Source organism: Felis catus, chromosome A2 (genome assembly GCF_018350175.1).
Source record: "Felis catus isolate Fca126 chromosome A2, F.catus_Fca126_mat1.0, whole genome shotgun sequence".
Lineage (NCBI taxonomy): Eukaryota > Metazoa > Chordata > Mammalia > Carnivora > Felidae > Felis > Felis catus.
Genome location: NC_058369.1, coordinates 48,209,862 through 48,225,771, shown reverse-complemented (window position 1 = coordinate 48,225,771; position 15,910 = coordinate 48,209,862). Strand labels below are relative to the sequence as shown.

The window sequence follows — 15,910 nt, the reverse complement described above, 5'->3', positions numbered from 1 at the left end:
GCTCATTCAATTGTGGGAGCTGGCAAGTCTAAAATACATAGGGCAAGCCAACAGGCTAGATACTCAGAGAGAAGTTGCTATTATAGTCTTGAATTTGAAGGCTGTAGGGCTGGCTGGCAAGATATTCAGTGAGGATTTCTGTTACTATCTTAAAACACAATTTTTTCTCTGGAAACCTCAGTTTTTGTTCCTATGGCCTTTGACTGATTGAATGAGGCCCACTCACATTCTAAAAGGTAATCTGTTTACTTAAAGACAAATGACTGTAGATGTCAATCAAATCTACAAAATATCTTCACAACATCTAGACTCTTGTTTGACCAAACAACTGAGCACTATAGCCTAGGCAAGTTGACACATAAAATGTAACCAACACATATCCTTAGGATGGTATTATAATTTTTTGAAACAGGAATAGATTAGAGACAGGACAAACACTGGCTTCAGACCACTCTTCTTCAATTTTCAAGTTTGTATAAACTTGAATCAATTTCTTGCAACTTTTAAAACTTGTTTTCCTCCAGTGAAAATGGCAACAGTTGATGAACAGATTACCTGAAAAAAGTTCTTATGAAGAGTGAGGCATTGTGCCTAATAGTAAATTCTCAATAAATAGTAGAAATTATTAAGAACAAATATGTAGACATCTTTCTACCTGATAATAACCATTTTGACATCTATATAATGTGTTGCTCTGAGTGAGGAAAATGTCGTCTGGAATTATTTAGGATTTCTTTCTTAAGCAAAAGCCTTGCTCATTAAAAGAGTACTGGATTAGTTTTGATAACTTATTAAAACCTCATTTTGATCCACTAGGTACATACTTTCTCATTATAACATATAGTGTCTCAACACAGAAATTCTAAAGCTGTAGTGTTACTTGGGATGAGTTATACTGTATATTTTGCATTTATTTGTTCTTATTTTACACATGCTATCTATATGTAGTCTGGTTTGTAATCCATTCAGGTCTTGAGAATTTTTTTTTCTTATATCTGAAATGCATATTCTATACATTTCATTAATTCAAAAAAGTTTGAAATTTTAAAAGTTTTAAATGACTCAAAATCATTTTAAGTTGATTTTTTAAGATTATTTATTTATTCTGAGAAAGAGAAAGAGAGAGAATGAGTGGGGAAGGGGAGAGAGGGAGGGAGGGAGAGGATCACAAGCAGGCTCCGTGCTATCAGCGTGGGCTCTTAAGTTGATTTTTAGCATGGAGCCCTTAAACTGATTTTTTTTTTATCTTTGAAGTGTTCATCTATGTACTTTGGAACCATTACTTTTTTTAAATAATAGCTTTATTTTTATGTATTTTTTTAAAAACTTTATTATGTAAAAATACTAAAGGAAAAAATTATAATCACAAAAATACAAAAAAGTAAAAAAAAACCCTCTATTTAAAAAATTACTAATATTGTTCATACATTTCAGACCTTGCTTATGCAAATAAGAAAATACAGATCTTCCTTGACTTACAATGGGGTTACATCTCAATAAACCCATAGTAAGATGAAAATGCCCTAAGGTGAAAATGCATTTAATACACTTAACTTATGAAACACCATAGCTTAGCCTATGCTACCTTAAACATGTTCTTTTTAGCCTACAGTTGGGAAAAATCATCTAACAAACCTATATTATAATGAAGTGTTGAATATCTCATGTAATTTATTGACTGCTTGTACTGAAAGTGAAAATAATGTTCTGGGGGTATATAATAGTTCTAAGTACATCAGTTGTTTACCCTAGTGACTGCAGGGCTGATGGAACTGTGGCTCATTGCCACTGTCCAGCATTAGGAGAGAGGATCCTGTTGTATATCACTAGGCTAGGAAAAGGTCAAAAATTCAAATTCTGGTTCTACTAAATACATTTACTTTCACACCACCATAAAGTTGAAAAATCCCAAGCTTAACTGTTTTAAGTCAGGGACATTTGTAAATAAACCTATGTATGTATTACATGTATTTATGTATGGATAAGTGGTAAGTGGATAAATGTGTGATGGACAGATGAAGAAAAGGAAGACAAAAACAGATAATCAGAAAAAAATGGGGTCATTCCACATGATTTTGGAGGTTTCAGAATAAATTTACTATTGCTTGCATTTGACAGATGAAGAGGATGTTGAAGAAAGGAGGAAGTAATTGCTGCATTGTAAATATTCTTCACTATAAGAAATTTTCCTAAAGTAACCCTCTGAAATCAACAAAAATGTGATTTAAAACAACAAAAGATACAGTCTCCTTATTTTTACTAATACTATATGATGTGTTGTTGGAATATTTGTTCATCCAATAATTTGAACAAGAATGATGAATGCTGAAGATCACACAGAGTATTACTTACCTCTGTCTCAAGCGGACTCTTTGTCTCCCTGGCACATAGTGGGCACCGACAGAATTCTCAGAATATATCAGTGAGCATCTGGAAAGTGGAGAGAAGAGACCATTATAATAATATATAGTTTCGGTAAATTGAAATTTTACACTTAAACTGCCCTCTAGGACTGACTTACCTCAGGGGTCCATTACCATAAATACCTAACAACAAGATATGGTGGGCAGAAAGAGCTTGCTATTTTATACACATATGATTTTTGGAAGGACTAAATTATGTTACAGACCCTACAACAAGGTCTGGAATATATTCTCAGTAAGTATGATTTTAAGAGTGCTAGGGATGATCTGAACAAATATATATCTTTATAACTTAATCTATGAAACACCTTAGGATAATGTTCTATTATATCCAAAAGTTTAGGCTTCTCAATAGGTTTTTGGAATTATGAATTGGGTAAGCATCATGATTAATTCCAACTGAAATAGATTCTTTCCTCTTTCCACATTGGGGATCAAGAAGTATTTGTTAAAACAGATAGGCAAAACATTGGGATCCTAGAACTAGGAACTAACTATGTTTTAGACTTGCTTAAAACAAGGAATTCATTACTTGAACAGCGTGTGGAACATTTATAGACAAATTCCCTCTGGCTACCCTGGTATTTTGCAAATATATTGGCAAATGCCAGCAATTTGCATGTTAGAAATATCTTCTCTTATTTAGAATATCAAATAGTTTGGTTATGAAATTATAGTCCCCACATTCTATAAAGACTTGGTATATTTAGTTTAAATATAAATTACAGTTTGCAAAGTACCCAAATAATCTAGGGAAAGCTTATATTTTCAACCGTAGAAGCTGTGTATGTGAAAACATGGTCAGGCATATGGATACAAGTAGAAGATGTCATGAGATCCATTTCCCTCTGGAAGAATGGTTTCATTTTCCTCTCTAGTGGCAATTTATATAAAGACATTAAAAATTTAAAAATTAAAAAAACATCTGGGGCGCCCAGGTGGCTCAGTCAGTTGGGTGACCAACTTTGGTTCAGGTCATGACCTCACAATTTCTAAGTTCAAGCCCCCCGTCAGGCTCTCTGCTGACAGCTTGGAGCCTAGAGCCTGCTTTGGATTTTGTACCTCCCTCTCCTCTTTAAGCTCTGTCTCTCTCTGTCTCTCAAAAATAAATAAATATTAATTTTTTTAATACAATAAAATAAAATAAAATAATAAAATTAAATTAAATAAAATTAAATAAAATTAAATAATAAAACTTCAAAGCATCACATCTCTATGCTGAATCCTACCTCCTGAAAAGTCCCAGGGCTAGTTGTGTAAGAACGGAGATGCCTAAACAGTACAAGCTGGAGCTGACAATTACTACACACCTAGGGTATACCATGGTTTCGTTATTAACTTCACAATCTCCTGTAATTTTCACCAGAATACTGTGAATTTCTCTACAATGCAAAGGAAGAGAGCTTCAGAAAAATTAATGACTTTTGCAGAGGCAAAGACAAGTAGTTCATGGGCCTGAATTGGCAATCAAATATTTTTTTAAGGATTTTTTTTAAGATTTTATTTTTAAATGATTTCTATACCCAACATGAGGTTCAACCTTATGACCCTGAGATCAAGAGTCCCACACTCTACTAACTGAGCTAGCCAAGTGCACCAACACTCATGTCTTTTGAGTCCTAATCCAGTTCTCTTCTTACGACTTCTTGTCTGACTCTCTAATAGGAAATGATACTTACAAAATACCCATGGCTACCTATTATAATAAATAGTTAAAAAAATAACCAACCAAAGGTATTTTATCATAGTTAATACTTTATACAATCAGAATTTGATTTCAGGTCTGGACGTTTAAGTAATATGGAATAAGCTTTATATTTGTCTTTCCTTTTAGATTGTAAATGTGTAAGTCCCATGAAACTAAGGAATGTATTCCTGTGTTCACTGTCGAAACTCTGGTGCCTAGCACAATGCTTGTCATAGAGTTATGGCTCAGGTAAATGCATACTAAATCAATATAAACCATTGATGACAGGTCATCCATGGCTCCAAACTGGGAATTGGTTAATGTGTTTGATTGGATGTTGCATGTAGGGATGTTTACTTTGATTAATTGCTTCTATCTTTCTCTCTTTCTCTCCCATTTGCTGACTTGCTTATGAAATCCCAAACTAGTGAAACAATGAGTAATGGAGAGAGAGTGCCCCATTGCCAAAACAGGAACTTCATTACTTGTAAAGCTGGATTTGAGAATCCTTGGAGCATTTAAATTGAACTTGATCCTTTTTCTTTACCCTCAAACCCAGAATCCTGGTATTCTTTTGTGGAGGAGTGGATCTAAAGGCTGCTAGAAGACAGACATGAGGCTGAATCAAGTCTACCTTTAGGTACTTTGTTACCAAGACGAGTGAAGGCAAGAGACAGGAAACCAATGAAAGTATCTTCAGAGAGACCACTGAATGGTTCTGTAGCAGTATTATCCATTCCTCTTTCAACAGGGAAAGAATTATGAGGAGTAGAATTCAGGGATGAGACAGATGTCTTCTCTCCAATGGGAAAATTCTATCCTTTCCATGAAAATGCATGGATGGATGCTCTGGGCATATCACTGCCCACAGTGATATGAGATGAGAAACAGAAATGAACAAAGAGGGAAAGAGAATGCCAGAGAAAACATAAGGCTTATTCTGAGTGCCTTTTATAGCTAGGTGATGTACACATGTTTCTCAGCTGTATCATTCAGCTATGTTTGCCTCTTTTGCCATGTGAGCAGAAAGATAGCAACTCAGAGCTCAGAGCATTTCCAGTGCTGATTGGAAAATTTAACTAGATGTCCTCAAACCTTCTTTTAACTAAGATTTTTGTGATGCAGTGGGCTTGAAAAGCAATAAATAAAGCAATCCCTTTAATTTAAACTAAATAGGGTGAACAGATTTTCAAGTGTAGCAATTTAGGCCTGTGGGCAGGCAGGCACCATGACAGAAAGACAGAGATAAGACAATAGCAGCTGGAAAAGGCAGCCCAGAAAATGTCTCTGCCAAAATAGCCTAAAACCAAGAAAATAATAGTCTCAGGAGAATCTAAGCCTGAGACAGGATTCAAGGTGAATCAGAAGTGAGTATTCAAACAGTAATCTATTTAGAAGATTAGCAGAGAATTAACTGATAAAAGGAAAATCTAAGGATTAAAAATAGGCATTATTTAGAAGATTTTCCCATAATGAGTTGTCTACTTTATTGTTCAATTATATTTGTGTTCTGCTACTTTATTAGATTTACTTTATGCCTAGTAAAAAAGCAATACATGGTTGATGAGTAAAGTCTAAGATCCTCCAATCAGAATTCATATTTTCCTTACCTCTATGGCCAAAGTACAGAGTCTGAATCTATTATAACACTACTATCTGCACAGGAATCCTGGAAATAAAGGAAAACGATTTTTACAACATAGTGATTGAAGAAAAACACAGCACCAGGAAATTCCAGAGGAAGAATAAAGGGTCCATGATGATTTGGAGGGAGGTAGCATTTGGGGGAGATTTGGGATGGGTGCAATGAGGAAAAAACAAAACTCCAGAATGATGTGCATGCTTGTCTTGAATATATGGCTAATCTATTAGTTCCTTAAAAGCAGGGTCACCCAATCTGTAATGTTTGGCACATCTCTAGTCACATGAAGGTGCTCAATTGCTTGAATTGTTTTGAATAGCTTGTACTAGTGAAAATAATGAAAACATAATTAAAAGCATATTTGTAGCAAAAGACAATTAAGTTCAGTTGTACACATGATAAATGTAAAGTTCTTATAGGAGCACTAAGTGAAAATGTCCCATTGCTTATTGGATATGTACAAATGAGGCAGATGGGAGAAAGAGTCTAGATATGTGGAAGCAGTGATAAGCATACAGATGCTAACTGAAGGCCAACATAATACAAAGAGAACATACAACCTGAAAAGAGAAGAAATTACCAGGCAGATGACATAGGAGTAACAACAGAGATGTAGAAGGAAGATCAGAGATGTAAAAGGAAGACCAGCAACATATGGTTTCATGGAATTCAAGGGAAAAAAAAAACTCATAAAGAGGGTACTCAATGGTACATTTCATCGGGTACAAATTATACAGCAATAAAAAAATAATAACTTAGTCCCAGAAATCTTTTACTAATTCATTTTGCCCTGGATTATTTTGCTACTCAAGATTGATTGCCTTAGTTGGTGCACTGAAACAGCAGCCTCTAGTGGTTACGGTGTGGAGAATTCTAGAATTGACAGACCAGATATTGTTTTTTCACTTAGTACATGTTCAACTAAATCTACCTGAAAAAAAATCAACTGTTTTTAAATCAAGAAGAAATAAACGCTTTGTGTGATCTCCTGCTAGGGCAAAGAATTAACACTGCCTTAAAGTGAAAATCCTGGGATTATACTGGTAAAACAGTTAAGATGGTTTTCTTAAAATATTGATACATGGCACTATCACTGATTGCCAGCTCTGTGGCATTTTGAAGTTGACAAGAGTGGCTTCATTGCTCTCCCCTCTCTGCAATCTATGTTCTGATAAAAGGATAGCACACCAAGAGTTACGCTTGGGTCTCAGTTTACGGTCAGTTATTTTTTCCTTTATAGTAATTTTTATTAAAAAGCTAAAAAGTTTATTTTTGCCCTATTAAGCCTCACAAGGTTGCCCATAATCTGACATTAACAGTAACAGTTCTGAATCTCAAGTTTCTACCCCACCTGTCAGGGTCTCTTTTCTACCTCCTAGCTCATCATATCTCCCTATACAATGCAATCATGTTCTTCCAAACCTCAAGATTCCTGAGAACTCCCTCTACTAGTTAATGAGACCAAGCACTGGGTCTTGCAAGAACACAGTTTAATAAGTAATGGCTGACCCTTCCTCACAGTTCTTGATAATGTTTTGTTTCCACTCATCAAAGTTCATCAAGATCAAAGCCTGCTGCACAGCAAAGGACATAATGAACAAAACCAAAAGGCAACTGAAGGGATGGGAGAAGATATTTGCAAACAGCATATCTGATAAAGGGTTAGTATCCAAAATCTATAAAGAACTTACCAAACTCAACACCCAAAAAACACATCATCCAGCAAAGAAATGGGCAGCAGCCATGAGGTGACATTTTTCTAAAGAAGACAGATGGCTAACAGACACATGAAAAAAATGCTCAACATTGCTCATCATCAGGGAAATACAAATCAAAACCACGATGAGATATCACCTCACACCTGTCAGAATAGCTGACATTAACAACGCAGGAAACAAGAGATGTTGGCAAAGATGCGGAGAAAGGGAAACCTCAGACCTTTCTTAAAAGCCCATCACCCTCAACCTACATTAAGCCCCTCCCTAGCTCTGCTTAACTTTGTCAAAGACTTCCTTGCTTCCTTAATCTCCATTCCTCATCTCTTCCACTGGTGAAAGTAAGTTTCTCTAAATTCTTCACTTATGCTTTGCATTGACATGTCTTAACTTCAGGCATTTTAGCAAAAGCAAATATCCTAAAAGGGAGGGATTCGTCAAGAAGAATGCTTCATTCACACCACTGATTGATTATAGTTTTGTAAGTCTTTAAAATCCCAAGTTTGTTTTCATTTTCAAAACCTGTTCATATCATATGGTGAAGTGAAATATCAATTTTTAAAAATATAATTTTACATTTGTTACTACATCTTATTTATTGAAGCTATGTCTCCAGGGCCAGCCACCCCGCCCCCCCCCCAAAAAAAAGGCTACACTTAGAATTGCCTAAATCTAACTTATATAGGAGGCATAATTTTTTTTTTTTTTTGAGAGAGAGAGAGAGAGAAAGAGAGAGAGAGAAAGAGTGAGCAAGTGCAAGCAGGGGAGAGTTAAAGACAGGCAAAGAAAGAGAATCTTAAAGCAGGCTCCATGCTCAGCTCAGAGCCTAACACAGTACTTGATCCTATGACCCCGGGATCATGACATGAACCAAAATCAAGAGTTAGATGCTCAACCGAGCCACCCAGGTGCCCTGCATAACCTTTTTATTTTGATAGTGACATTATTCCACTGTTTTACTTATATTACTGAAAAAAAAGAAAGAAAACCTTTGCCTTCTAGTTAAAGAAAAGCCAAATAAGAAAAAGTTGTTTTAAAATAATAAAAACATTTATCAGAACAACAAAAAAATTAAAAATAAAAAAAATAAAAAAAAAAGTCTGGGAGGCATCCAGGAATTCCAGAGCTTTCTCAAGGTGCATTAGGGCATGGTGCAATGAATGCGAGATTCTACCACATACTATTGCTGTGTTTTAGGAAAGTCATGGAGTGTATATTCATGATTCACAGGAATGCTCTTGGGATCAAACAAGATACCATATATAAAAGTGTTTTTTATAGTGTTATGCTCATCCAAAATTGTAGTTAAAGAGAATTATTTAGATGGTGTGGAAACAAGTATGTAAATCAAGCTCCAAAAGAATTTTGCTTTATTTTTCTAACCAGGTTTTATATATATCATGATCCAATGACTTAAATAACCTCCAAGTGCTCCCGACCACTTTATTTTTTTTAATATGAAATTTATTGTCAAACTGGTTTCCATACAACACCCAGTGTTCATCCCAACAGGTGCCCTCCTCAATACCTATCACCTACCTTCCCCTCCCTCCCACCCCCCATCAACCCTCAGTTTGTTCTCAGTTTTTAAGAGTCTCTTATGTTTTGGCTCCCTCCCTCTCTAACCTTTTTTTTTTTCCTTCCCCTCCCCCATGGTCTTCTGTTAAGTTTCTCAGGATCCACATAAGAGTGAAAACATATGGTATCTGTCTTTCTCTGTATGACTTATTTCACCTAGCATAACACTTTAAAATAGGACTAAGTACTTTTGTTCAAACCAAGTCATGTTACCCATTCAAATATAATAACTCAAATATTTTGCAATTCAGTAGCCTCTGGATTCAAACAGTTATGTGTAAGTCTAGCCATTGCTGCTGACATCTAAAATGAAGGTAAGTACAGCATCTGCCTTGCTTACTCTTTCTAGCATTGCTTAGCAAAATGCTAACACAGGGTATGTAATAAATACAATAATTCTAATGATCCATAAATTAATAGATAAATGAGTGACCAAATGAATGAAAGGCATGCAGAAGTTACAGCACATACAGGCAACAGATATATTGGGTGACTGATATAAACCATAGGTTGTTAATAGCTACTTGAGATGCCTGCCTCACACTTCATCATATGGCAAAAACCTACTTATTTTTGAAGCTCGCCGCCCACTGCCAAAAAAAATCTTCTAACTTCTCTAATTCTAGGTAAAAAGGAATTGCTTACTCAGAACTGTGTCTACATCTCTTTAAGAGAACCTACCCCATTACATGACAACTGGCCTTGGCAGATGGCTCTTCTAGAACCTAGACTCCCTGGAGGCACAGTTATGCACTTCTAAATAAATACACAGATCCCAGGGCCAGGCCTGACACAGGTAGGTTTTAATAAAAAGGTAAACCATCACTTAAATAAAAGAGTGCTTTAAATTTTATTTCGATTCCATACTGAATAAGCACATTAATAATCTGCTCTTTTGGAATTAAGATAAAAACCCATCAATTAAGTAAAAAGCTCAATAGACCTGGCAAAGAAAAACAGTAAACAGGCAGTTTCAGCACAGCTGAAAAGTAGACACCACCATTTTTCTTCTACATTTGAAACTCTTGAGGCTGCTGTTCCCAGTAAAATTACTATAAACATTTTTATTTATATAATATGAAAAGCCAGTTAGTGTTTTCTTTCTAAAAATTTTAACTTATATTAAAGTTATCAAAGAGTCCCTCAGTGGACTCCCCTTTTCTTCCAAAGGCCACAAAGACTCACAAATACCTTTTAGAAAGTAATCCTACTATATGGGCACTAGATTATAAGAAAGTAAGTTCCTCCCTTCCCCTATATAAAGTCTATAAAGGCAGGATCTTGTCTATTTTATTTTGTTCACTGTTCCTTTCTCAGCATTTTGATCTATACCTGGCACAAAGCAGATCCTCAGTAAACGAACTATTGCTTGAGTGAATATTTATTTGATAATAAAGTTGTGAGTTCTCTCATTTGAAAAATCTTTGTTTTCCATTCTATATATTTCTTTTTTTTCTTTTTTGCATAAGATGGTACCTAAATGTAACCACAGAAAAATAACAGAAAAGTAAAATATGTACATACATATTAATTTTTTGTACAGTCTCCATTAGTTCCTTATTCCATTTTAAATTTGGAAATTCGTATGAAGCAGGATTTTCTTCACCAAATTCAAGAAAATGGAGATAATGTCTTCAGCTTTATTGATTTTAAAATCGATGTGTTTATAGTGCATTTTGTTGAAAAGGAAGTTTTAAGCGTATTTCTTAATGCTTCTGTTGTGTAGCTTAATTTTTTTACAGTAAACATGTAACAGTGTAAATATGCAGTGAATCCAAAAATGATCTGAGTCCTTTCATTTTATTTAGCCTTCCCAGAGATGTTTTCCTCTAGCATTAATATTTGATTACATTAAAAGTAAGCTGATCAATATAAAAATCCTGAACAAACTATGTGGCTACTACAGAGTTTATGGATGTAAATTCTGGGTGAAATTTTTAAATTATTCATTGTTACCACTTGAGATATCTGTAATCATACATTTCATAGAGCTGCTAAGTTAATATATTGCAAAACCAAATGCAGTGGCAATTTTTAAATTTCTAAACATTTGGAATATTCCAAATATATCAAAAGTAATCTAGGGGAAAAAAGTAAGAAATGTATATTCATATCCTTAACACATCATAGCTTCACTCCTTGCTTCAATGTTTTTTTGTTTTTTTGTATTTTTTTTTTTTTGGACTAGTTTTTACAGATCTAGCTGAAGCTTCATTTCCCATGAACTATTGCCCAATCACACATCTCTCCCCCAGCCCCACCAACCCTATCCCACGTGCGTACCTCCTCAATTTTGAGCTTATCATTCGCATGTATATCTGATTTTTTTATAAAAATATTTTCCCTAAATGATATGTAGCAACATTTTGCCTTTTAAACTTCATATAAACGTAACATACAATATGCCTAGCACAGAATAAGTACCAATTTTTTTTTACCATGCCACATGCTTTCTTTTCTCCTGATAGTGCATTTGAAATTTATAATACTGATACATGTAGCTCTGATTAAATCACTTTAGCTCTACTATTGGGCTTTACCATATAAGTATGGCACAAAGCCAATCAAGCCCCTCCTATCTGGAATCACCTTTTTCTTTCTCTCTCCTCAGCAATTTCTGGCATCCCAGCCATACCTCCAGGGTAGAACCCCCATGACCACTCCCTATGGCCTGCTTACTGGTTTTGCAAAATACTGGGTTGGTGTGGAGTGATTTTTTTTCTTGTAATTTAAATAGGACCAGCAGTGTTGGTTGTACTTAACAATCATGAAATAATGTTATTGGTCTTACAAAATATGCAGACTACATAATCCAAATAAATGAATGAATAAAAAATACATACATACATACATACAGAATAAAAGAAAAACCTTCTAATAACCATATATACTGCATTTAACTTTTTAAAATGTAAATAACTCCACAGTTAAGTCTGCACATGTTTCTTTGCTCATATACTTGGGAGTTTTTATTGAATCATAGCTAGAACTGGTTGGCTGAAAATGTGTAAAATTTTACATACTAGATACTACACAAATGTTCTGCAAATTGGATTTAGCAAGCTATACAGACAATAGGACCTAAGAATTTCCTTTTCTAGACATCTTTACCAACATTTGGTATATTAAAATTTTTAAATGTTTTAATAATCTGATAAGTATGAAACATTTTCTTGTTATTTCACATATATTCCATCAATGTCTAGTGAAGTTGAGAATCTTGTCAATTATTTATTGGTCAGTCCAATCTGTTCACTTCTGGAATTACCTGCTTGAATCCTTTGCCCATCTTCCTACTAGTTATTATTCCTTTTTTTTAAGGCTAATTTGTAAGAACTCTGCATAAATTTGAAATACTGATTCTGTGTTGTTGATATACATTGCACATATCTATTCTCAGTCTGTGACTTGATTGTTTATAGTATTTTTGTTAAACAGGAATTTTTTTTAAGTTTTAATATAGACCAATATATAAACTCTTTTATTCAAAGCTTGTAATTTTTATCTAATTAAAGAAACCCTTACCAATTTTTAGTTTGTAAAAAATTATCCTCCATTTTATTTTTTAACATATTAACATTTGCTTTACATAATTAGATATTTAACCTACATGAAATTGACCTTTTGTGTATTTGAAAGGTATGGATTTAATTTTTTCCTATATTTATAACAGAATGCCTCCAGATTATTTATTTTCTAGTCATTTCTTCTTCACTGATTTGTAATGCCATCCCAACTCTGTATCGTGTTTACATTCACATGTAGGCAACAACATTCTTTTCCTGGTTTAAAAAATGGTAGACCAAGCAGATAGTAACTTATTTTAGTCAGCTCAGAGTGCCGTAACAAAATGTCACAGATCGGGTGGCTGAAACAAGATTTATTTCTCACAGCTCTGAAGGTCAAGAAATCTAAGATAAAGGTGCTGGTGAAAACTGCTTCCTGGTCTGTGGATGGCCACTATCTACTGTGTGCTTACATGGGTCTTTTCTTGGTGTGTGCTCTGTATGTGGAGAGAAGAAAACTCCCCTCTTCTTTTTCTTCTAAGGCACTAATCCCTTCATGAGGGCATCACCCTCATGAATTCCTCCAAACCTAATTATTTCCCAAAAGTCCCACCTTCAAAAACCATCACAATGGGGATTTGGGTTTCAATAGATGAATTTGGAGGGAGACACATTCAGTCCATTAGGTACTCAGTAAATGTTCTGATGTGTCAAAAAGTAATTTAAACTGATTCTCTGCAGCATCTTATCAGTGAAACATCTTTCAACTCACCTTGTCCCTCTGTGGATATAGAACTAACCAAAGTTATACAGAAGCCTCACCATTTGGTACACACTTGGGGACACAAACAGAAGGAGTGAAATAAGAATTGAAGTAGTCTGATTGAGTTGGCTTGTCCTCCCATAAACTGAATATAACCAGGAGAGTCATAAATAGGGAGACACAAATTAACTGTGACTACAATGGGTATCAGTTCCTGGGAACCTCTTTCAGTGAGACCATCTTGCAGTATGTGCAGATTCTAGTTTAAAGGTAAGAATTTTTTCACATACATATTTTAATGCAGAGAGTTGTACATAAATCTATTTACACTGTACTTTATGTCCAACTTAATGGATTTCTAAGTATAATTTCTCCTAGGCATGGATTTCACCCTAAGTGCTGACTTTAAACTCAAATTGCTGAGTCAGACATGGCTCCATTGTACTCAATGTGTCCATGGAATATCACAATACTATTTACTTTAAACAAGAGGTTCAGATAAAAAGCAGCTTTTAATCTTCACTCATAAGCAGTGGGGAACCAAGAGATACAGGGTTAAGAATGATCTTGAGATCAAACCTACATGTCTTAGCTCCCAAAGTAGGAATACAAGGACACTGAAAAACTGAAAACAGAGCACTGCTCACCAGCAATATCTGGGCAACTTCTTTTTTTCCCTAAATGAAGAAATGAATTTGTTGACACTATGTATGTTTCAAGACTTAGAAAGTGCCAAATATTATAAAGCCACAGAAATGAACATGACAAGTTATGGTGTAAGGTCTTCTCAAAAGATGGCAGACACAAACCTATAAAAAGGTTTGGCTGTACCAAGAAGTGAGTTTCCACAAGCTATAGACAGACTGATTTTGCATGTACAGTGGCATTGTTGACTGGGTGATTCCTTTAGAAATACTATTTGTCAAATAAAACTTTTATGATATAGATTGCATCTGTCATTTCTCTGTGTGATTAACTTACTTCTGATAAAATGTTTTATCATTAGCCTATCATTTATCAGGAACTTAATTTAGCCCAGCAGTGAGTTTGAGGTGTTGTCCAGATAATCCATACCCCACATGAAATGCTTCAATGGCATATCTATTCAATAGCAAGTACAACTAGAATAATTCTCTGGATAATTTATTGTATCATAATGCTGTTTATCTGAAATCAGAGCAGAACCCATTCCCCATTCTTTAAAGCATGACTCCTTTCAGAATCAATCACAGGATATTAGCTCTAAGAGGTATCTCAGAGATTACTGAGTCCCATAATATGGATAAGAATCTGAAAAGTAAAGGCACTAAATATTCCAAAGTCACTCTGCCAAGAGTCAGAGGTGATCCTGAATATAGTTTTCCTAAATCTTAGCTCAGCGTTAGCATCCACAAAGCCAAACGCCAATAACTAATCAGGACCTTAGCAATACAGGTATTTTCTTACCTAAACAATGTACTACTTCCAGAGATGAAACACCTAAAACTTCATGTTCCCAGGTACTCAAATGGAATGACTCAAGAAGAAAACTATGTAAGTGGGATTATCTACACTGGCCATATGATAATAGCCATAATTCTTGTTCACTGACTGGGTTAGTTACTATTTCAAAGAGTACCAAGTTTAGGAGGACCTGAGGTCTCAAAAGCATAGAAGACAGATAATTTTCTTCTGAAGCTCATCAAATTAAAAATGACAATAATAATAGCACTGAAAATATAATTGCTAGCACTTGAGTGATTGTTAGTATTTAACTTCTAAGTATCTAATATGTATAAATTCATTTAATCTTCACAAAAAAACCTATGTGTTAGATACTATTTACCAATGAAGAAACTGAAGCACAGAGAAGTTTTATACCTCGTTAAGTACTTGAATTCAAGAATTCCCTAGTTCATACCCTTAATCATACCTTAACGAGATAATCCTTTAATTATTTATTTATTTATTTATTTATTTATTTATTTATTTATTTATTTCTAATATGAAATTTATTGTCAAATTGGTTTCCATACAACACCCAGTGCTCATCCCCAACAGGTGCCCTCCTCAATACCCATCACCCATTTTCCCCTCCTCCCCACCCCCCATCAACCCTCAGTTTGTTCTCAGTTTTTAAGAGTCTCTTATGGTTTAGCTCCCTCCCTAACTTTTTTTTCCTTCCCCTCCCCCATGGTCTTCTGTTAAATTTCTCAGGATCCACATAAGAGTGAAAACATATGGTATCTGTCTTTCTCTGTATGACTTATTTCACTTAGCATAACACTCTCCAGTTTCATCCATGTTGCTACAAAAAGCCATATTTCATTCTTTCTTAATGAGATAATCCTTACAAAGAATAAGGAGATGGAATACAGAATTCTCATTTCTCTTTCTGGATTTAGATATTTAGTTGACTAAAGAAGTGATTCACTAACTGGTGTGCTGTTACCCTAAAAGAGTTAACAATTGACCAAGGGGGAAATTACCTGGAAGGGAGTAACTCACACTATAAGGAAATGGTGAACAAATAAGTCATTTCCGTTAAGGTGTCAAACTGACATATTATATAGCATCCTTTCTATACCCTGTGGATAACAGCATCTGTATACTGTAG

General features: G+C 34.7%; 1 protein-coding gene across 1 annotated transcript in view; it reads right to left on the bottom strand.

Annotated features, from left to right (window-relative positions):
• The window catches only part of GRM7 (glutamate metabotropic receptor 7), a 1,171,176-nt gene that overhangs the window by 1,067,958 nt on the left and 87,308 nt on the right, over window positions 1-15,910 (bottom strand). The window contains exon 2 of the transcript XR_006594805.1: window positions 2,353-2,430. The gene's annotated coding sequence lies outside the window, so the exon portion shown is untranslated. The remainder of the gene's footprint in view (window positions 1-2,352; window positions 2,431-15,910) is intronic.